Here is a 24,720-nt window from a genome sequence, read left to right as displayed (position 1 = left end):
TGATAGCTATTATTATATGAAAACTCCGCTAAGGGCAAACATTCATCCCATTTTTGTGAGAAGTCCAAAACACATGCCCGCAGCATATCCTCAAGTATTTGATTTACCCTCTCAGTATGCCCACTGGTTTGAGGATGATAAGCCAAACTGTGGAGTAATTTAGTACCCAAGGATTTGTGAAGTGCTTCCCAAAACTTGGCTACAAATTGAGGTCCACGATCCGACACAATGGTCTTCGGAACACCATGCAGACTGAGAATACGGGCAATGTATAATGCTGCATAAGTGGCTACTGTATATGTGACCCTGACAGGTAAGAAGTGGGCAATCTTTGTGAGTCGATCAACGATAACCCAAATAGAATCATACCCTTTGGCCGTCCTAGGCAGTCCCACAATAAAGTCCATACTTATGTCTTCCCATTTCCATGTTGGGATCGGCAAAGATTGTAATGGACCAGCAATTTTCATGTGTATGGCCTTGACACGTCTGCAAGTGTCACACTTAGCCACATAGCGTGCAATTTCAATCTTCATCTTTGTCCACCAGTAATGTTGCTTTAAGTCTTGATACATCTTAGTGCTTCCGGGATGAATAGAATAGCGACTAAGATGTGCTTCATCAAGAATTTGCTGGTGGAGTTCTTCATTCTTTGGCACTACTATGCGGTTATTAAACCATATCACACCTTGAACGTCTTCTTTGAAACATTTGGCCGTTCCAGCCATTATCTTCTCACGAATGTGTTTCATGCCCTCATTATTCTTTTGGGCATCAATTATCCTTTGCAAAAGAACTGACTCAAGCTTAAGCTGATTCAAAGTTCCTTGTTGGACCATTCCCAGGTTTAGCTTCTCCATCTCTTGACACAAAGTGTTGTCAGAGGTCTTCACCATAAGACAGTGGCAGGAAGTCTTACGGCTCAGTGCATCTGCCACCACATTGGCTTTGCCTGGGTGATAATGGATCTCCAGTTCATAGTCCTTAATAAGCTCAAGCCATCGTCTTTGCCTCATATTTAATTCTGACTGGGTGAAAATATACTTCAAACTTTTATGATCTGTATATATGTGACAGATATTTCCCAGCAGATAGTGACGCCAAATTTTTAGGGCATGAACCACAGCAGCTAGCTCCAGATCATGAGTTGGGTAATGCTCCTCATGTCGGCGTAACTGCCGTGAAGCATACGCAATTACTCAGCCCTCTTGCATCAATACACAGCCGAGTCCACTGCCAGATGCATCACAATATACATCAAAAGGCTTGGTGATGTCCGGTTGAGCCAATACCGGAGCAGTGGTTAATAATGTTTTCAATTGCTCAAAGGCTTCATTACACTTAGAAGACCAATTGAACTTAATGTCATTCTTCAATAAACTTGTGATTGGCTTCACAAGCTTAGAAAAATCTGGTATGAATCTGCGATAATATCCAGCTAGTCCAAGAAAACTCCGGACTTGGTGAACAGTGGTTGGAGGTTTCCACTCCAGAATATCTTTGACCTTGCTAGGATCTACCGCAATTCCTTTAGCCGATAACACGTGCCCCAAAAATTGAATTTCCTCCAGCCAGAACGCGCACTTGCTGAACTTGGCATACAGCTGATGTTCCCTCAGGCGCGTCAATACAATCCGTAGATGCTGAGCATGGTCCTCTTCATTTTTAGAATATATCAAGATATCGTCAATGAAGACCACCACGAACTTGTCCAACTCGGGCATGAACACCGAGTTCATCAAATAGGTGAAGTGGGCAGGAGCATTTGTGAGCCCGAAAGACATTACCAGGTATTCGAACAATCCGTACCGTGTAGTAAACGCGGTCTTCGGTATATCCTCGGGCCGAATACGGATTTGGTGATAGCCCGACCTGAGATCAATTTTGGAAAATACCCTCGCCCCAGTCAGTTGATCAAATAAGATGTCGATCCTTGGAAGAGGGTACTTATTCTTGATGGTGACCTCATTCAGGGGTCGATAATCCACGCACATTCGCAAGGTTTGATCCTTCTTCTTAACAAAAATGGCGGGGCAACCCCATGGGGACGAGCTTGGCCGGATGAATCCCTTATTCAGTAGATCTTGTAATTGAATCTTCAATTCCGCCAACTCATTAGGGGGCATACGGTACGATCTTCGGGAGATGGGAGCTGTACCGGTCTTTAGCTCAATTACGAATTCTACATCTCTTTCAGGGGGCAGTCCAGGCAAATCTTCCGGAAATACATCTGGAAACTCACATACTACCGGAATGTTCTTGATCTCCGGTACAATGGCTTCATATACTCTACCAGAAGCTTTGGCTGGATTGGTTACGGGGAGAGACAAAAGAATCTCTTCTTGTTTATAGCTCAACCTGACGGTTCTGAGTTCAGTGTTGAGAATTGCCTTGTGTTGGGTTAACCAATTCATACCCAAAATTACATCTATATCCTGGCCTTTCAGAACAATCATGTTAGCAGGAAAGTTCCGTCCGGCCATTGTTACTGGCACTTCATAGGCCACTTCTCTAGTAAAAATATGTCCCCCAGGTGAATGAATTTTAAATCCCTCTTTTGATTCATGGCATGTAATGTGATGTTGCTCCACAAATTTCTTGCTAATGAACGTATGCGAAGCACCAGAATCAAAAAGAATAATTGCAGGGTAACTGGCCACGGGAAACGTACCCATCATCACCGGCTCTCCTTCTGGTGTAGTGGCCACTTGGGTGTAATATACACGCCCCGTCTTCTTTGTATTTTTCCCCATAGCATTTCCTTTGGGCTGAGCTGACTTCCCAAATCCTTGCGGAGCATTTGATTGATTTTGCTTAGGATATGGGCAGTCTTTGATGAAATGTCCCGACTTGCCGCAATTGAAACACCCAGTTGAAGAGCTGGGCAAGGCACGGAATCGAGTGCCTGGGGCACCCGGCTGATTTGGGGTAGTGGGGGTATTGTTGGGGCGAATAATGATTGGCTGTTTGAAAGGGAATGAGGGTGGACGAGAAAAAGTGTGATTTTGGCTTGAAGGCCGGATCACAAACCGTTGCTTCTTCGCCTGGCCCTGATTAGGCCTCTCACCACTGAATCCCTTATTCTTCCTAGAGCTTGCGTATTTTGCTTCAACAGATAAGGCTGTGCTGACAGCCTTTCCATACGTGAGATCTATACATGTGGCCATCTTTCTCTGCAACCGGTCATTTAGACCTCTCATAAAGCAGTTCTTTTTCTTTAAATCAGTATTCACCTGGTCGATGGCATACTGCGACAGGTGATTAAACTTGTTGAGATATTGATTGATGGCATCTCCTCCTTGTTTTAACTTCATAAATTCCTCTTGTTTCATATGCAGCACTCCTTCGGGTATGTAGTGCTCACGGAAGGCTACTTTAAACTTTTCCCAGGTGATTTGATGGTTGACAGGTTGAATAGCCACAAAATTTCCCCACCAGGTACTGGCAGGACCACGTAGTTGTTGTGCTGCGAATAAAGGCTTCTGCGTTTCTGAACAACGGAGAAGACCAAACTTTTGTTCAATAACCCGTATCCACTCGTCGGCTTCTAGTGGATCTTCAGCTTTCACAAATAGTGGTGGACGGGTTTCCGAGAAATCCAAATAAGTAGTTTCGCGGGGGCCTTGCTGATAACCCCTTCCTGCCTGCTGCTGGAATTGCTGTTGACCCGCCATTTCCCTAAGGAAGCGGGTATTGTCTGCGGTGGCATTCACCAAGGCGGCAATCGCCTCGGCTAAAGTGGGAGGAACCGGAGGTGGGTTTGGGGTAACATCCCTTCCCCCAGAAGTTCCTGCTGCGTCCTGTCCTTGAGTCCTGGTCGGCATCTGTGGCAAAGAACATTTGAAGTAAACATAATATGCCAGAGAAACCTTCCATTTTACATTACTATAAAAAGTAATGATACAGACTCGATATTACATAACAGGATACATTACCCATTATACAAAAGTTCAACCTATTATACAACAGTACAACCTACAATACACTACTCTACTTCAACTACACCATCAGTCCTGCTTCCCATTACTCTTGGCGGCCTCATCGTCAGGTGTGGGAGTCCAGACGTCAACCAACCTCAAGGAAGGAGGGGGTTCAAAAAGGTCTAACTCCCCACCCAGCGCGCGTCCTGTAACGTGAGAGGGTCCGGCTTCTGCCTCAGTAGGGTGTGCAGGTACACTAGGGTGTAATTGCGAGTACAACACATGGACTTCCTCATGCAACGTATTGCAATACACCTGCAGGTTGTCGACAGTTGAGCTAAGTTCCTTTATTCGGGCCTGAGCCCTTGCTTCCTTAGCACATGCCAGCAAACGAGACTGTACTGCCCAGTCAAGTGCTAAGTCTCGATCAGCAAGCTGATCCTGCAGGTGACGGATGTCCCTTCTTAGTTCATTGATTCTATCTCCGTCTGCGACCCAAGCATCGGTCCTGTGTTGCAGCGCTGCTTGAAGTCGACTCACTCGAGCTTCAAGATCTCCTATGGGGTCATTACTCCCACTGCTGCTGCTTTCATGTCGAGGGGCCAGTTGATGCCGAGGCACTCCAATTGGTCCAGTTGACTTGCGTGCCGTAAGCCTTGTGCGTGGCGGCATCTTTCTAAGGGGGAAAATGTTATTAGTATAATTCTTAGCATGGTGCATGTGTAAGTACAGAATTAACCTTAGTCGATTCAACCTTCTATACATTGCACTCTTCCTATCTGGTCTTTAAGATAGACTCTTCAGAATACTTAGGTAAGAAGAGAAAAGAGTTTTTAGGTAAGACTTTTGAAAATCCTTTTTGAAGAAGCCTCACAATATCTGCAAAGAAGGGCTACGCTCCGATACCAGCTGTGACGGAACCTCCCAAGTAATTAGGTCCACCTAAAGTTGTCCTTGTCTAACAGACATCAGACACCCTGTAGATGTTCCTAAGTCACTTGACAAGCTCGGTATCTTTCCTTACCTTACCAGGAACGTTTCACCCGTCTTGCAGACATTACAGAACATCGGAGATAAAGAAATGCGGAAGCGATTACATAAATTACATTTATTTTAAAAGCAAGCTTAAGTTATTTTATTATAGACCAGAACTAAAAAGGCGAGTGCTGAGAGTAATATTATACAAACCAAGGGAGGCACAAACTCCTCCCGATAAGTTTTAAGCAAAAGATCCTATGTGGAGGACCAAGTCCTCCCGCACTTCAGTCTTGTCTTTCTTCATTTGGTACCACCTTGGAGCAAAAGCAACAAAAATTTGTCGCTTCCTCACCTAAAAACAACAAAGGGATAAACCCTGAGTATGGAATTACTCAGCAAGTCTTACCCGACTAAGGAAAAGACTCTCAAGGGTATGCTGGATAAATGGGAGTCAAGTAGAGGCTTTAGCAAAAATCAACTTATACTTTTGCAGAAATAGCTTACTAAAGTGAGTCCTTACTTTCAATCTTTTAACGCCATATTAAGTATTAATAGACTCTATTTGCATCTAGTCTAATTTCACCATCTCATCAATACAACATCATGTTGATCCATAGTGTTCACATCCTGACTTAGGTTGTAGGAAAGTGACCAAGTCTTCATAACCGCGAAGGTACGGCGATCCGAATCGATTATACTCAGCTGAGGATTTCCAATCACACGACATATGTAGCACTTAACCCTTGCATATGTCAACCCGCCACCGGGGTTCTTAAGACCAGATCAGGTTCACGCAAACCGAGAGCACAGCTACACCACCGTCCAGCCTCTTGCCACGGAGGGTACACGCTACTCTCGCCACCGCTCCACGCCCATTTCGTGTTATCTTATTCTGGCCTTAGTCTGCCCGAGGCAAGGCTTACCCATGACGAGGCATGTGACCAGTTAAGGGGTCCTCGGTCAGCACGCCTACATACGCATAAATCCTTAATCAACCTCGGTAGAACATCACCTGTTCCCAACCCAAGTCTCAATTTAAGTATTTCCATCCTTAGGATTGTTTCTGTTCCTTAGGATGAAAGAGCATCACAGGGAACTTTGCAGTAAGATCCCACTATTGCTCCACATGAAGAAAATATTCTTGCAGGTAGAAGCCATCCTCTCCCGGGTTAGACTGAGGACAACCTCTATCCACAAGATCTAAGCAAGGCTAAGCATTTTTGTAAATCATATTTTTGATACTTCACGGAAGTATCTATAAATGTATGGATATCAAGGAAAGCAATGCATCAAAGGGTTCCAAGCAACTCCTATGAACCTAATGCACATTTCACTAGACTTAAAGTGTGCGAAAAGTATTTAAAAACACAAGGAAAGGGGTTGCATGCACCCGGGCTTGCCTTCGTTAGTAGGTGAGTCGGGTTCGGATCCACAAATATCGAAGTAGAAACAGTTGCTGGCTTGCGAATCCGAGGGTGGTGGTATCCCTTCTTCGGTGACTTCTATTTCTTCTTCACGTTCTAATCATAACCATACACATGTATAAGAATGGATGCCATGGGATGCTCATGAGGATGCAAAGATAATATAAACTTATTATCTATGTCTTGAATACAACTTTCCTTCACGGAACTCCAAGAACTTAGGGTTTCCGGAGTCGGTAAAGGAGTTCACAGGGCAGGGGGGTGGTTTTGGGTTCTAGTTATCAAACATGGTCCAAATCAATTCAAACTCTACCCAAGGCTTCTAAATATTGTTTTAAGTTCCTATAAAAAGTTTGGGCATTTTTGGACTTACCCATTATTTTCTAAAAATCCATGACTAATACTTTTAACTACATTAAATGCCCTAAAATTACTTATTTCCACTAAAAATCACAAACTTATTTTTATTAAATTCTAGGGAAAATAAGGAGCCTAGGAAAATTGGTTTCACAATTTTATCATTTTTCTACTGTTTTCTATAATTGTTTTGGCTCTGGAGATAAAAGAAAAAGAAAAGCTTATGAATAGTACTGGGCTGATTTCAGCCCAGTAGCCCAGCTCAGAGGGAGAAAGCGCCCGCGTCCTGGCAGCTTTGCAGAAAGGACCCCGCGTTTCAGAACAACCCGAAGTAGATCCGTAGCACTATTCACTGAGTCGCTGACGCTTTACACCGAGCCCCTCTGGTTTCTAATTCTTTACATGCCCACGTCCACGACGACGGCAGCGCGGGGAGCACTCCGGCGAGGTTCTGGACCGGCCGATTGGGGCTATGGCTGGGTTCTCCGAGCGGCGGCCATGAAATCGGGGCTACCCTGACCATTTCCCCCAACCCAATTACAGCTAAAACCAACTACGTAGCTCTGGCCACGGTGGCCGTGAGCATGGCGGCTAAAGTGTTGCGTTCTCGGCGATCCCAGGCGGTTCGGTTCGATTAAAGGGGTCGGGGAGCATCGCAGATGCATGAGAATGCTTAAACAAGGGAGCAGAAGACGGGAACTGACCGGAGTATGGCTGGCGACGGTGAGGCTCGTTTCACGGTGGCGGAAACTGAATTGGGGAAAGTGACGATTCTCTGGCTATGGGGGCTAATCGGAGACGGGAGTGGTGGCTATGGCTTTGGTACGACCTAGCGCAGCTGGCCGGGGGCTCAATTTATAGGCGGAGCGAGCGGTGGCGCTTGAATTGATGATGGCGCGGTGGCGGCCGGAGATGAGGAAGAAGGTGGCGCGGTGAATTCGTGGCTAATGCCGTGGCAAGCTCACCGGTGTTGATGGGACGGCAATAGGGAATCACGGCGGTGCCGTGGAAAGGCTCAGACACGCGGCGGGCACAGAGATGGCACGACGGCGGCGAACGGCTTTATCTACGGTGGTGAGTAAAGGGGAGGGGTATCGTGGCCGATCGGGGTGGCTTCCAGCTCAACGACGACGACGATCTTTTAACCCCGCGACGTCATCAACTTACCTCGAGCGGGAATCACGACGCCGGCGACGCGAATCGCGACGGAGAAGGGATCGACGGCGGGATTCTTTTGCTGCGTCCGATCTGATCCGTTGGGGCACTGTACCATCGTGAACTCCCATCAGAGCACCTGACAGTCCATATTTACGGTCGATTTTCTCCAATTTTTGTGTGGTGACTAAGCCAACCTTCTGTAACAAAGTTGTAGAGCTATAAACCGACAATAATTCGGCTATAGGACTTGAACCCATTTGAGCACTGGATCAGGGTTTAATTCAAACCCAAAGATGGCTCTGTTACACTGAACATCTGAATTTTTAGACTGAATCAGCCTGACAGTTTAACTTCAGGCCTGATTATCTCCAATATTTTCTTAACAACTGTGCTTACACTCTTAAGCAAAGTTGTTCTCCTATAATTGGGCTACAATTTTGATGTGGTGACCCAATATGAATTCTCACTATTTTGAAAGCTACACAGCCCCAAATTTGGGCCTATAACCCAGATTTCAAACTTAGCATAGGAATCAAAATTGGGGTCCTTTTTGCAAATGAGTCCAAAACTTAGGGTTTGGCTTTCAAGTCCACATATTTGTAAACCAAATGACTTAAAATACTTATTTGGCTTGGTTTTTGCATTTTAGCCCAAAAGTGGACTAATTTTGTACATAGGCCCTTAGGGTTTTGGATTTAGGGTTTTCCAGGGTTCTAATTAGGGTTTTAGTATCCTAGGGGTATAAATGTGATTCAACTTTGTTTTTGGGAATATTTTACAACTATTTCCCTAAAGTCTTTAGGTTTTCTCAACTTGGGTTAGGTTTTACCCCTTTAATCCCTATTTAGGGTAAAGCTTCCTATCTAGGGTCCTATTTGCAAAACATTAAAACAATACAACTTGTTTGAAATTTTTGCCTAGTGAATGCATTCTAGGTGTATCAAACATATGCAATGCTAATTCTTATGATGCCATGCTCAAGTTTTAGTTACAGTAACACCAGGGGTGTTACAATATAGAGGTGTCAAGGGTGCATATGATAATAATTAAAAAGCATAACAAAGGATATAGTTAAGACAAGACTCGGGAAACGCCAAAGTGGAGAAAACAATCAAGGGTAAGATCGGTAATGTTCCAACAGAAGGGTTGAAGTAAAGATTCATTACCGAGTGAAGTTACAAGGAGACAACAAGATCAACAAGGATATGCAAAGTAGAATGACCGCTCATGGATCATTAAGAAACAAGGGTGGTCAAGGATATGTTAAATGTCTTGAACAGTCATTGGGATATAAAGGTAGCATATATAAAAAAATAAGAGTATGCAAGATTCCAATGATACAAGCGTACTCAGACATGGGAATAGAAAAAGGTAGAGGATAATGACTTAACAGCGGAACAGGGAGGGATCTCGGAAGGCCAGAAGTTCATGGACATATAAACTAGAGTGTTTAAGTAGGCAGGATAAATTCAAATGTAAGGGTTTGAAACAAAAGTACTGAATAATCTAGGAGTACGAGCATGTCAATACTAAGAGGACAAAGATAGTCAAAGGGTAGCAATTTAGTGATGGAAGAGGGAAAAATCCCAACAGACAAAAAGTTATGGTCAGGGGGCATCTTCAAAGATGTCGCGAGCATAAGAGTGAGAACAGAACTAATATGACCAGCAAATAAACCATAAATAAATGAAGGATTAGAATAAAACACAATTTTCAGCATGGTATAATATATAGTAAAACATAGGTTTGGTCGATATGACCAACTTTTGAAGGGATAGCAAAGTCAAGGTGAGAATAAGGGTCTATAATCCTTAGAACGACCATTCTACTCTAGGTTAGCCGTCCTATAGTCAGCACGACTTTGATACCACTTATGTCACACCCGGTTTTATAAGGCAAACCGAATGCGAGCCATGTACGTGCCAGGATCAGCAATTCACGTACACAACAGTTACATAACTGGACATCATCACACATTGCTCAATTAATAACATAACAGGGGAATAATAGTCGATTACATCATATGTCTGAGACATCCACATAGTATATACAATAATCAAAGTGCGAAAACGAAACATAGATACACGCGGCCTTCACAGGCAGCCGACTGGGGGTTGCCGCTAACCCACGCCTAGAACTCGTCGTAGTCTTGGAACTCCTGGAAGTCTCCTTCCACGGCTTCATCTTCTCCTGAGCAGTGGTTGCAATGCTGACAACCTGGGGATGGGGGGGTTGGTGTGTAGAGCAAGGGTGAGTACACATCAACATACTCAGCAAGTATCCTATTTGGCTGTAGTGGACTAGCTTTATGTGGGGGTAAGTCAAGCAGTTGCTTTTAGTTGGTCAGATTATTATTACTAGTAGAGAAAGCCAGGTTTTAGAGTTAACCCACGTTATTAACCCAAACGTACTCCTTTCCAAACAGAAAGAGTACCACTTACCATTACCAGAGCCAATACCAAGAACCATCAATCTCATTGCCACCTGCAATCTGAACATCTCTGATCAAGTACCACTAATCACTGGAGCTCCCTTGGCCGCTCATAACCGCGAGCACGGCTGATATATCAGTTTCATAACACTCTACAGAGGTTGTGCACTTTACCCACAAGCCGTGATTCCCTCTTGCCTCGGGCCGATCAAACCCTTAAACACTACCAAGGTGAATAGGCAGCGTTTCACTACGTAGCCTTTACAAAGATTCCCCGGGGCTGTAGCCGCCCGTTAGGTTTCCTAAATGCACCGCACTCCTCCCCAAGGGACAAATCAACCTTGGCAGAGCGAGCCGCATACACCGAGCCCCATTGACGGCACGACGGCGAAGTGAACTACACCCCGGATCCTCTAATTATTCAGCTAAGGGCACCCCATTCCACCCTCATGGTTGCACTGTTTTCCCGGGCGGTCATCCAACGAACAGGTCCTTACGGAGAGGCACTCGAGAAATCGCTCGAGCCCCCTTAAAGGGCATAAGTATAACATCATAATAAGAAGAGGGAAAACAGTGTATCATTGATCATTCTCATCATGTTCATTGATTAGAGTTGAGCAATAGCATAAGACTAAGTAATAATAATACAACCCAAATAGGTAAACAAGGACATGGATAACAAAAGCTAGTAAATCCTTAGGTATAACTGTGAAATGCGGGAGGTGAATTAAAGTATGTATAGGACAGAGATAGGTCAAGGGACACCTGCCTTCACCAAACGAATGCTCAGGGTCTTCATTCTCGTAGAACTCGAAGAGTTCGATCTCTTGGTCACCAAATCTTGACCGTTGATTCCTCGAAGCTCGAAAACAGATCGCAATCTACTCGCAACGCGAAGCGAAGACGAACAGGCACAAGCAAACAAACATAAACATATGCATAAGAACATTACACCATACAAGATAGAAGGTTATAAAAACATGCAGCGTAAAATAGAGCTCGATTCTACGGTCATGCGAGGGAAAGAAACGTCGGACTCGAAGCTACGGTAGACAAGTTATCACGTTTATGCTAAATAAATATTAACTATAACCTTTAATTCAGTGTTATCAAATATAAACAATATCTACTACTTAGTTTTGATTAAATCTGCTACACTAATAATTGTCAAATAAATAAGTGATATAATTAGTATAAGAGATTCTAAGCGAGACGAATTTACGATCACGAAACAGCGTGACAGCGTACGAACGACACGCGGACACACACGACATAGCACGCTGACGACGCACGAAGACAGTGTGCGCGACCAGCGCGAACGATGCGCGAACCAGCACGACACCACGTGCGGAGCAACTCGCACGTCACGTGTGAAGGAGCACATGGAAAGCGCGCACGACCACGTGTGACCACGAGCAAATAGCGTGTGACGATGTGCGCGAACAGCACGCATCATCGCGCGCACCAGACACGCAGTGAGAACGCACGACCGAACAATGGCGACGCGCAAACAGCATGCGACTGACAGACGAAATAATGCGCGCGACAATGCGCGAACAACGTGCGAATCAGCATGCTGCAATGCGCGAAACAACATTAAAATATCATGTTTATATTAAGCATATTAATTCAAAAGCACTTCGATCAAAATAATCATATACACAGGTATTTATAAATGCGCAGATTTAAACTATAGATTAGTTTTTAATTGGCTGGTGAATTTTTAATAACTAATGGATGAACAAATAATTTATCAATTATATAAAACACATGTTGCAGCAAAGTAATATTACTAACACATAGACAATGTCATTACGAAACTAATGAAATCTGTAACGGGTCAAAATGGATTTACAATGTGAATTATATTGAATAAGTAATCTTTTGCGGATTAAAGCCGATGTGTCACGGTCTCATTGGTCGACCACCTACCACACAGAAGGCCACATGAAACTCTACGCATAGAATCCCGCAGATCGAATCACAGGGCAGTTACCTCTTCATCCTCCTCGAAAGCAGACGACTTGGAACCGCCGCGGGGAAACTCCACCGAGGATGTCGGTCGCCTGGTGGGGCCCAACGGCGAGGCCTACTCGCCCACGCTGCAAAGACCCGCATCGGGTAGGGAAGCGTCGCGCAGGGCTAGGCCAGGCTAGCCGCGAGCAGGCCACGCTAGCGGGCTGCCGCGCGCTGGCTAGCCGCAGGCCGCCACGCAGGGGGCGACGAGCAGGCTGCGATGGCCGCCACGCAGGGGCAAGCTTCGCCGGGGATCGAGCATCGACCGTGCATTCACGGCAACCGTCGACGGCGGGACGAGCTCGGCACGGCGGAACTCCAGACGTAGGAGCAGGGGCGGTTGCGAGCATCAGGGAGAGGAAAAATGGTGTTGCGCATCGTGGGGAAGGAGGGAGAGAAGTTGGGGGAGAGAGAGATGGCAGGGGAAGCTGAACAGGGGCTCCGGCGGCGCTCAGGAGCGCCCGAGCACGTGTTGTGGGGCTGCAGCGCGCGATTGGGCCGAGCAGGCTGGGCGGGGGGGGGGCGTGGCGTGAGCTGGGCCGAGCAGCGCAGGCTCACGGCGTCACTTGGTAAGGCGAAGGCACTGCGCACAGCGTGAAAGGGCTGCGCGACGCCGACGAACGGCGGTGGTGACTCAGCCACGGCCGACCGGGCTACGGGAGCACTGGCCGCACGGGCCGGCTGGCCGCACTGGCCTAGGGTAGGCCACGCCGGGGCTGGCCGCCCGCTGGCTGCGCGCAGCGCCGCGGGCCGCCAGGCCGCGCGCTGGCTGCACACCGCGCCGCCGGCCGCCAGGCTGCGCGCCGATGCCCAGGCGGGTTGGCCGGGATCGGCCGCCGCACCGCGCGCGTCGAGCTGCGCGCACAGCGCAGGGTAGAAGGCATGACCACCGGGGAAAGGGTACGTCACGGCGGCCAGAGAAAGAGAAGAAGAGAGTGGGAGAAAGAGAGAGAGAGAGAGTTGGGCAAGGGTGGTTGGAGAAGACGTGGTCGAGTTGGGCGCCGTGCTTCCCGGCCTGGCGAGCGCAGGTGGTTGGGGAAGACGCTGCCCGACGGGGGGGGCCCACGAGCTAACGGCGGTTGGGAGAACGGCACGGGCGAGCGCCTCTGCTCGCGCGCCCACACTGCAGGGTGGCGGCTGAGGGCTGGGACACCCACACGGCTAGGGTTTGGGGGCGCTGGGCCGCGGCGAGCGAGTGGGCCAAGGGGAGATGGGCCGCGCGCAGCCTGCCAGGGAGGGCGCGGCTGGGCCGAAGGGGCAAGAGAGAGAGGTTTCTTCTTCTTTTCTTTTCCCATTTGAATTCCTAATTAAATGAATGCTCCACAAAATCACCCAACAAACAAGAATAAATAGATGTATGCTCTGGTATGATGCAACATAGAAACTCCTCTAGGGTTTTATTTTACTAGTCTCACACCTATATATAACAAAATAACTCTCCACCATTTAGAGAAAAAAAAGAAAAGGATGGAAGAAAGAGGGTAACACCTGAATTTGGTAGATATTTGAAAAGAAATTTTATACCCCCAAATTCAGGGTGTTACAATATGATAAAATATATCACAAGACAATCCCACAATAGACGCTAGCGAACTAAACACTAAATAGCGAGACATCGTGAACAACCACACACACTAGCGCTAGCTATCTACACGTCATCGGGCATGCGTAAGCAATCATCACTGGAAAACAACAACACTTCCTATAATTATCCATAGAAAACACGACATCGTAAGTACAAGCATTCACCACGTTCACTTTAATAATCCATTTGTTACTTATTATTAAAGTACACATAAATTTATGATGACTTACACATAGACAGACTTTGTTAAAAAGGAATAGTTACTTAATCGGTTTGACAATCACTCACAACATTCTACTGCAAGTATACACCCCAAAGAACACACAGGAGGAGATAGTTTAATCACAATTACATATTATACTACTTTAATGATGTTGGTTACTTAGTAGTATTAGCAGAAAGCCAAAGACAGGACATTATTCATTTTGTTTCCCTAATATATAACTGCACTTGCTAACTGTTGATTAAGCTAAGCTACTTATTAGACCTTAACCAAATTAGTTCACTAACTTAGTGAGATGTGTACTACTTACTTATATATAACACCAATTATACTAGTCACTATTATTATTACTCATGTTCAGTCAAATCCTAAAACAAACAAGGAGTCGACTCAAGACAGCTACAACAGAGTAGAGCAATCAATCACATTCAACATGTTTGGGACAGTAGCACAACCGCTGATTGTTTCAGTTATAACATACAAGATATTTATCCAAAAATAGTGAACATATACTTTTTGGAAAGCTTAAGAAACGCTCTACAATTTTGGTATTGTTATCTCAATCTAATTAGACACTTAACAAGGTTAAATAGTGATAAACGACAGCTCTGTTCAGATTTGGACAGATTCAGACTTGCGACTTCAAAAATTCATAACTAGAGACTCAGGCATCAAAATCAATTGATCCTAGACTTTCTGGAAAGCTAATTAAATTTTCTACAAATTATTTATAAACATATCTAGTTGGTTTAATATGTATCAAGGGTAAAATACACTACGAAGGCTTTGCTGTCCAGATTTTAGACAGATTCAGTCTTGATACTTTAAACACCTATAACTTAACCTTCATACCACCCAAAAGAGTGATCCAAGACTTTTTGAAAAGCTTAGCAAAAGTACTACATAACGTTTATAATCATCAAGAAGTGATTCTATGTTTAACCAAATCAAACAATTTAGTTTTCGAAATCTGTTCTATCAGTGGACAGAACACAGTAACCATTCTATAAAATTTGTAACTCTTAAACTATCAGGACTATGGTTATGAAACTTTAACACAAACAAGATAAGAAAGTCATATACAACTTTCTTATGACCACCATGAACTGATTGTAAAATTAACTTAAGCAAATATTGCAATCTCTGAAATCTGTACTGAAATTGGACAGATTCAGTTGCTGAACTTGTGAAAAGCATAGCTTCTAAACGATCAGACTTATGACTGTCAAATTTTAACACGAGCAAGATAATAAAGTTATGTACAACTTTTCCATATGACTTTTCTACAGAAAACATATTTTACTTGACTAGATTACACGCACAACCAAAACTATACACGCAGGAATTTTAGTTTGCTAGCACAAGAGCACTTAACTAAATCACCAAACAAACTCATAGAGAGATACTATCACCAATTTCTCAAGTTCGAATCATTATGACTTAGTTATTAAGTTTCAATATATATCAAGGCAATAGCAACATGCTAACCATGATAACCCAAAAGGTAAACAAGGATAAGGTAAATACAGACTTGTCAATCCTTAGGTTTCATAAAGTAATGCGGGACAGTGAATTATAAAGTAAGTAGGACATATTGGGTCAAAGGACACTTGCCTTCACCAGGTTGCTGCTCAGGAAGGTCTCCAACAACACACTCAGGCACTTTGGACTGCTCGTTGTCTAAATAAAGCGAGCATGCATTCAATACATTTGGAAAGTACAAAAGAACATCACACCAAACATGTACAAACATTGGAACACATCTTTAAAAAGACAAAATACTACATAAGGGATACTGAATTCAAAGTATAACATAAACTATAACATAAATTAACTTCATTTAGAAGTAGATTACTATTTCGCTAAGTGTTATTCACAAGTACATAATCATGAATCAATTTATTTATGGTGACCCAAAATTTAGAACATAGATGAACTTATGTAATACATATTACTAATCTCACAAGCTTAAACAGGTTTAAATCTCTAAGGTTCTCCTTTTATTTATTTTATTAAAATAAATAAAACTACATCTACCTTAGTTCATATTCAATCCTAAAAATTAGAGTGTGCAGACAATAACTCTATGAACATTTTGCAATTCGAATCACTAAATTTGGAATTCATATGCAAAAGTTATGAAATAAACAAGTTTCGGAATTTAAAATATGAATTTAGGGCTAATTCTGTGAATATTTAAAAGTCCAGGGCTAAATCTGCAAGATTACAGGGGTCTGCGCGCGAAAACCAGGGACGGCGGGTTGATTTCCAATAAACTGAGGTTCTCTTTAAGAAAACTACCGCGCGAAGGGGTATCGGGTGAATCTAACCGTTAGATCAGGAACCGATGGCCGAGATTAGATCTACGGCCGAGGGCGCGCACGCGAGCGAGCAAATGCTGACAGGCGGGCCAGGGAATGTCAGCGACAGAGGGGGAGAGCGCACTGACCGAGCAGGTCCAGCACCAGGGGGGAAACGGATGGCTACAGGGGTCCGAGGGGGTCAGAGGGGGTCCGAAGGGGTCCAAAGGGGTCCAAACCGTTCGATCAAGATCGGACGGGGGAAATCAGACCGAGGGCGTTGAATGGCTGCGGGCGGCACTAACAAGCGGGCCAGGGCGTCAGGTGCGCGTGCGCGAAGAGGTATCCCGCGGTCCGAACCGTCGATCTTGTCGGGGACCATAATTAGGGGTACCCTCAAAGCTCCTAATTCTCAGCTGGTAACCCCCATCAGCATAAAGCTGCAAAGGCCTGATGGGTGCGATTAAGTCAGGGATCAGTCCATACGAGGGACTCGATCACGCCTCGCCCGAGCCTGGCCTCGGACAAGGGAAGCCGACCCCGGAGGATCTCCGTCTCGCCCAAGGCCCCCCTCCAGCGACTAACGTGTTCCCGGCTCGCCCGAGGCCCTGTCTTCGCCAAGAAGCAACCCTGACTAAATCGCCGCACCGACCGACCAAGTCGCAGGAGCATTTAATGCAAAGGTGGTCTGACACCTTTATCCTGACGCGCGCCCCCAGAGCCGAAGTGACCGCCGTCACTTCGCCACTCCCCTGACCGGCCTGGCAGAAAGACAGCGCCGCCTGCGCCGCTCCGACTGCGGTGCCACTTGACAGAGTGAGGCTGACACGCAGTCAGGCCCGGCCGCAGGCACCATAGGAAACTCCGCCCGACCCAGGGCTCGGACTCGGGCTAAGCCCCGGAAGACGGCGAATTCCGCTCCGCCCGACCAAGGGCTCGGACTCGGGCTAAGCCACGGAAGACGGCGAACTCCGCTCCGCCCGACCCAGGGCTCGGACTCGGGCTAAGCCCCGGAAGACGGCGAACTCCGCTCCGCCCGACCCAGGGCTCGGACTCGGGCTAAGCCACGGAAAACGGCGAACTCCGCTCCGCCCGACCCAGGGCTCGGACTCGGGCTAAGCCCCGGAAGACGGCGAACTCCGCTCCGCCCGACCCAAGGCTCGGACTCGGGCTCGGCCCCAGAAGACGACGAACTCCGCTTCGCCTGACCCCAGGGCTTGGACTCCGCCCCGGCATCAACCGGCGATCTCCGCTCCGCCCGACCCAGGGCTCGGACTCGGGCTCGGCCCCAGAAGATGACGAACTCCGCTTTGCCCAACCCCAGGGCTCGTACTCCGCCCCGGCATCAGCCGGCGATCTCCGCCTCGCCCGAACTAGGGGCTCGGACTCGACCTCGGCCACGGAAGACAGACTCGACCTCGGCTTCGGAGGAGCTTCCACGTCGCCCAACCTAGGGCGCAGACCAGCCACGACAACAGGAGGCGCCATCATCACCCTACCCCGAACTGACTCGGGCCACGGGGAACAAGACCGGCGTCCCATCTGGCTCGCTCCGCCAGATAGGCAATGATGGCGCCCCGCATACTCTGTGACGACGGCGGCTCTCAGCCCCCTTATGGAAGCAAGAGGACGTTAGCAAGGACTCAATAGCTCCGACAGCTGTCCCTCCGCCAGGCTCCATCGCTCCTCCGACGGCCACGACATCACACCAGCAGGGTGCCAAAATCTCTCCGGCTGCCACGACGGCATGTACTTAGGGCACTAGCTCTCCTCCGCTAGACACGTAGCATTCTGCTACACCCCCCATTGTACACCTGGACCCTCTCCTTACGCCTATAAAAGGAAGGACCAGGGCCCTCTTAGAGAGGGTTGGCCGCGCAGGGACGAGGACGAGACAGGCGCTCGCGTGAGGCCGCTCGCTCCCTCTCCCGCGTGGACGCTTGTAACCCCCTACTGCAAGCGCACCCGACCTGGGCGCGGGACGAACACGAAGGCCGCGGGATTCCCACCTCTCTCACGCTGATCTCCGGCCACCTCGCTTCCCCCCTTCGCGCTCGGCCTCACGCTCGACCCATCTAGGCTGGGGCACGCGGCGACATTCACTCGTCGGCCTAGGGACCCCCCGGTCTCAAAACGCCGACAGTAGGCGCGCTAGGTAGGGGCCTGCTGCGTGTTGACGAACAGCTTCCCGTCAAGCTCCAGATGGGCAGTCTCCAGCAACCTCTCCAACCCGGGACGGTGCTCCGTTTCGGGAGTCTTGAGTTCATGTCCCTCGATGGCAGCTACGACATGATACTCCTTCCACCGCCGTGCGACAACGACAATGGCGGCCGACAGCCCGCCCGCCGGCGGCGGAATCGACGACGTCTTCCCCGCGTGGTGGAAGAACAACATTCGAGCTCACCCCGTCCTCTCCCTCGCCGACGGAGGAGGAGGCGGGGCAACCAAGGCCAAGCAGGAGGCAGCGCCTCGTCGGCTGGCGAGCGAGTCGACGGCACCAGCACCCCAACGGGGGGCGCACCGGGCATCGACCCCGCGCTTGAGACGAAGACGAGCGCCGTCTCCCCGCAACGTGCCGATTCCGGGCAAACGGACGACGCCAGCGCGCTCGCGAAAGGCTTGCTGGACGTCACCCTTGTACCTGAGACGATGGCGCAGTCAGTCCCCGACATGACCTCATCGCCGCCCGTTGACCAAAAGGTACCGACCGATTCCCATCCCACGTCTTTTGGATTCAGCCTCGACCCGCCTAGCGGCTTCGCTTTGGCGGGTGCTCACGTAGAGGCGAGTCCAAACCCTCTGAGGTTTTGTATGTGGTCACCTTGGGACCGGCTGACGGACGTCTCGACCTACGGGCCCTCTGGGTCCGAGGAAGACGACGAGCCCAGCATCTGTTGGGATTTCTCTGGACTTGGCAACCCCAGTGCCATGCGGGACTTCATGACCGCATGCGACTACTGCCTTTCCGACTGTTCCGACGGTAGCCGTAACCTCGGCGACGAGGACTGCGGCCCAAGTCGCGAATGCTTCCACGTCGATCTGGGGGGTCCCTCCGAAGGCAACCATCTCAGCATGCCGGAGGACGGTGATCTCCCTAGGCCGGTGCCTCGCGTTGACATCCCGCGGGAGCTAGCTGTGGTCCCCGTTCAGGCGGGGGGCCATGACCCACAGCTCGAGCAAATCCGCGGGGTACAGGCCAGGCTCGACGAGGGAGCAGGAGCGCTTGAGCCGATCCGTCGGGACGTCGGGCAGGCATGGGCAGGCCAACCTCCGGCCGGAGAAATACGTCATCTGCCCCAGGGCCTCCAGCACCGCATCACCGACGATGTCAGGTTCAGGCCGCCACCCGCATCTAGTGGGGTCGGCCAGAACCTGGCGGCAGCGGCAATGCTTCTCCGCGCGATGCCGGAGCCATCAACCACCGAGGGGCGGCGAATCCAGGGAGAGCTCAAGAATCTCCTGGAAGGCGCCACGGTCCGACGGGCCGAGAGCTCCGCCTCCCGAAGGCAGGGGTACCCCTCGGAACCTCATGCCGCGACTTCCCGATTCATGCGGGAAGCCTCGGTCTGCCCCGGGCGCACGCGCAACACAGCGCCTGCGGCCCCGGGTCGCCTCGGCAACGAGCACCATCACCGCGACCGTCGGGCCCACCTCGACGAGAGGGTGCGCCGAGGCTACCACCCCAGGCGTGGGGGACGCTACGACAGCGGGGAGGATCGGAGTCCCTCGCCCGAGCCACCCGGTCCGCAGGCCTTCAGCCGAGCCATACGACGGGCGGCGTTCCCGACCCGGTTCCGACCCCCGACTACTATCACAAAGTACTCGGGGGAGACGAGACCGGAACTGTGGCTCGCGGACTACCGTCTGGCCTGTCAACTGGGTGGAACGGACGATGACAACCTCATCATCCGCAACCTCCCCCTGTTCCTCTCCGACACCGCTCGCGCCTGGTTAGAGCACTTGCCTCCGGGGCAGATCTCCAACTGGGACGACCTGGTCCAAGCTTTTGCCGGGAATTTCCAGGGTACATATGTGCGCCCTGGGAATTCCTGGGACCTTCGAAGCTGCCGACAGCAGCCGGGAGAGTCTCTCCGGGACTACATCCTGCGATTCTCAAAGCAGCGCACCGAGCTGCCCAACATCACCGACTCGGATGTCATCGGCGCGTTCCTCGCTGGCACCACTTGCCGCGACCTGGTGAGCAAGCTGGGTCTCAAGACCCCCACCAGGGCGAGCGAGCTGATGGACATCGCCACCAAGTTTGCCTCCGGCCAGGAGGCGGTCGAGGCTATCTTCCGGAAGGACAAGCAGCCCCAGGGCCGCCCTTCGGAAGATGCCCCCGAGGCGTCAACTCAGCGCGGCGCCAAGAAGAAGGGCAAGAAGAAGTCGCAAGCGAAACGTGACGCCGCCGACGTGGACCTTGTCGCCGCCGCCGAGTACAAGAACCCTCGGAAGCCCCCGGAGGTGCCAACCTCTTCGACAAGATGCTCAAGGAGCCGTGCCCCTATCACCAGGGGCCCGTCAAGCACACCCTTGAGGAGTGCGTCATGCTTCGGCGCCACTTCCACAGAGCCGGGCCACCCGTGGAGGGTGGCAAGGCCCGCGACGACGACAAGAAGGAAGATCACCAGGCAGGAGAGTTCCCCGAGGTCCGCGACTGCTTCATGATCTGTGGTGGGCAAGCGGCGAACGCCTCGGCTCGGCACCGCAAGCAAGAGCGCCGGGAGGTCTGTTCGGTGAAGGTGGCGGCGCCAGTCTACCTAGACTGGTCCGACAAGCCCATCACCTTCGACCAAGCCGACCACCCCGACCATGTGCCGAGCCCGGGGAAATACCCGCTCGTCGTCGACCCCGTCATCGGCGACGTCAGGCTCACCAAGGTCCTCATGGACGGAGGCAGCAGCCTCAACATCATCTACGCCGAGACCCTCGGGCTCCTGCGTGTCGATCTGTCCTCCGTTCGGGCAGGCGCTGCGCCCTTCCATGGGATCATTCCCGGGAAGCGCGTCCAGCCCCTCGGACAGCTCGACCTTCCCGTCTGCTTCGGAACACCCTCCAACTTCCGAAGGGAGACCCTGACGTTCGAGGTGGCTGGGTTCCGAGGAACCTACCACGTGGTACTAGGGAGGCCATGCTACGCGAAGTTCATGGACATCCCCAACTACACCTACCTGAAGCTCAAGATGCCGGGCCCCAACGGGGTCATCACCGTCGGCCCCACGTACAAACACGCGTTCGAATGCGACGTGGAGTGCGTGGAGTACGCCGAGGTCCTCGCCGAGTCCGAGGCCCTCATCGCCGACCTGGAGAGCCTCTCAAAGGAGGTGCCAGACGTGAAGCGTCATGCCGACAACTTTGAGCCAGCGGAGACGGTTAAGTCCGTCCCCCTCGACCGCAGCAGTGACGCCTCCAAGCAAGTCCGGATCGGCTCCGAGCTCGGTCCTAAATAGGAAGCAGTGCTCGTCGACTTTCTCCGCGCGAACGCCGACGTCTTCGCGTGGAGTCCCTCGGACATGCCCGGCATACCGAGGGATGTCGCCGAGCACTCGCTGGACATCCGAGCTGGAGCCCGACCCGTCAAGCAGCCTCTGCGCCGATTCGACGAGGAGAAGCGCAGAGCCATGGGCGAGGAGATCCACAAGCTAATGGCGGCAGGGTTCATCAAGGAGGTATTCCATCCCGAATGGCTTGCCAACCCTGTGCTTGTGAGAAAGAAAGGGGGGAAATGGCGGATGTGTGTAGACTACACTGGTCTCAACAAAGCATGTCCGAAGGTTCCCTACCCTCTGCCTCGCATCGACCAAATCGTGGATTCCACTGCTGGGTGCGAAACCCTGTCTTTCCTTGATGCCTACTCGGGGTATCACCAAATCAGGATGAAAGAGTCCGATCAGCTCGCGACTTCTTTCATCACACCCTTCGGCATGTACTGCTATGTCACCATGCCGTTCGGCTTGAGGAATGCGGGCGCGACGTACCAGCGATGCATGAACCATGTGTTCGGCGAACACATTGGCCGCACGGTCGAGGCCTACGTCGATGACATTATAGTCAAGACGAGGAAAGCCTCCGACCTCCTTTCCGACCTTGAAGTGACATTCAGATGTCTCAAGGCAAAGGGCGTCAAGCTCAATCCCGAAAAGTGTGTTTTCGGGGTGCCCCGAGGCATGCTCTTGGGGTTCATCGTCTCCGAGCGGGGCATCGAAGCCAACCCAGAGAAGATCGCAGCCATCACTAGCATGGGGCCCATCATGGACTTGAAAGGCGTACAGAGGGTCATGGGATGCCTCGCGGCTCTGAGCCGTTTCATCTCACGCCTCGGCGAAAGAGGTCTACCTTTGTACCGCCTCTTAAGGAAGGCCGAGTGCTTCACTTGGACCCCTGAGGCTGAGGAAGCCCTCGGGAACCTAAAGGCGCTCCTCACGAAGGCGCCTATCTTGGTACCCCCAGCTACCGGAGAAGCCCTCTTGGTCTACGTCGCCGCGACCACTCAGGTGGTTAGCGCCGCGATTGTGGTCGAGAGGCAAGAAGAGGGGCATGCATTGCCCGTTCAGAGGCTAGTCTACTTCGTCAGCGAGGTACTGTCCGAAACCAAGATCCGCTACCCACAAGTTCAGAAGCTGCTGTACGCGGTGATCCTAACGCGGCGGAAGCTGCGACACTACTTCGAGTCTCATCCGGTAACTGTGGTGTCATCCTTCCCCCTGGGGGAGATCATCCAGTGCCGAGAGGCCTCAGGTAGGATTGCAAAGTGGGCGGTGGAAATCATGGGCGAGACAATCTCGTTCGCTCCTCGGAAGGCCATCAAGTCCCAGGTCTTGGCGGACTTCGTAGCTGAATGGGTCGATACTCAGCTCCCAACAGCTCCGATCCAGCCGGAGCTCTGGACCATGTTCTTCGACGGGTCGCTGATGAAGACAGGAGCCGGCGCAGGCCTACTCTTCATCTCGCTGCTCGGGAAGCACCTGCCCTACGTGCTACGCCTCCATTTCCCGGCGTCCAACAATGTGGCCGAGTATGAGGCTCTGGTCAACGGGTTGCGGATCGCCATCGAGCTAGGGGTCCGACGCCTCGACGCTGGCGGTGACTCGCAGCTCATCATCGACCAAGTCATGAAGAACTCCCACTGCCGCGACCCGAAGATGGAGGCCTACTACGATGAGGTTCGGCGCCTGGAAGACAAGTTCTACGGGCTCGAGCTCAACCACATCGCTCGGCACTACAACGAGACTGCGGACGAGCTGGCTAAAATAGTCTCGGGGCGAACAACGGTTCCTCCAGACGTCTTCTCCCGAGATCTGCGTCAGCCCTCCGTCAAGATCGACGACATGCCCGAGCCTGAGGCACCCTCGGCCCAGCCCGAGGTACCCTCGGCACAGTCCGAGGCGCCCTGGGCTCTGCCCGAGGCACCCTCGGCCCAGCCCGAGGTACCCTCGGCATAGTCCGAGGCACCCTCGGCTCGGCTCGAGGCACCCTCGTTCGGTCCGAGGTACCCTCGGCCCCCGAGGGCGAGACGCTGCACGTTGGGGGGAGCGAAGTGGGGTCATGCCTGATCAAAGCTGGCAGACCCCGTACCTGCAATATCTCCACCAAGGAGAGCTACCCTCCGACCGAGCCGAAGCTCGGCGACTGGCGCGGCGCGCCAAGTCGTTCATCTTGCTGGGAGATAAGAAGGAGCTCTACCACCGCAGCCCCTCGGGCATCCTCCAGCGATGCATCTCCATCGCCGAAGGTCAGGAACTCCTGCGAGAGATACACTCGGGGGCTTGCGGCCATCACGCAGCGCCTCGAGCCCTTGTCGGGAATGCTTTCCGACAAGGCTTCTACTGGCCGACGGCGGTGGCCGACGCCACTAAAATTGTCCGCACCTGCGAGGGGTGTAAGTTCTACGCAAGGCAGACCCACCTGCCCGCTCAGGCTCTGCAGACGATACCCATCACCTGGCCTTTCGCTGTGTGGGGTCTGGATCTCGTCGGCCCCTTGCAGAAGGCACCCGGGGGCTACACGCACCTGCTGGTCGCCATCGACAAATTCTCCAAGTGGATCGAGGTCCGACCCTTGAACAGCATCAGGTCCGAGCAGACGGTGGCGTTCTTCACCAACATCATCCATCGCTTCGGGGTCCCGAACTCCATCATCACCGACAACGGCACCCAGTTCACCGGCAGAAAGTTCCTGGACTTCTGCGAGGATCACCACATCCGGGTGGACTGGGCCGCCGTGGCTCATCCCATGTCAAATGGGCAAGTAGAGCGTGCCAACGGCATGATTCAACAAGGGCTCAAGCCTCGGATCTACAACGACCTCAACAAGTTCGGCAAGCGATGG

Source organism: Zea mays, chromosome 10 (genome assembly GCF_902167145.1).
Source record: "Zea mays cultivar B73 chromosome 10, Zm-B73-REFERENCE-NAM-5.0, whole genome shotgun sequence".
Taxonomy (NCBI): Eukaryota; Viridiplantae; Streptophyta; class Magnoliopsida; order Poales; family Poaceae; genus Zea; species Zea mays.
Note: the sequence above shows the minus strand (reverse complement) of the source record.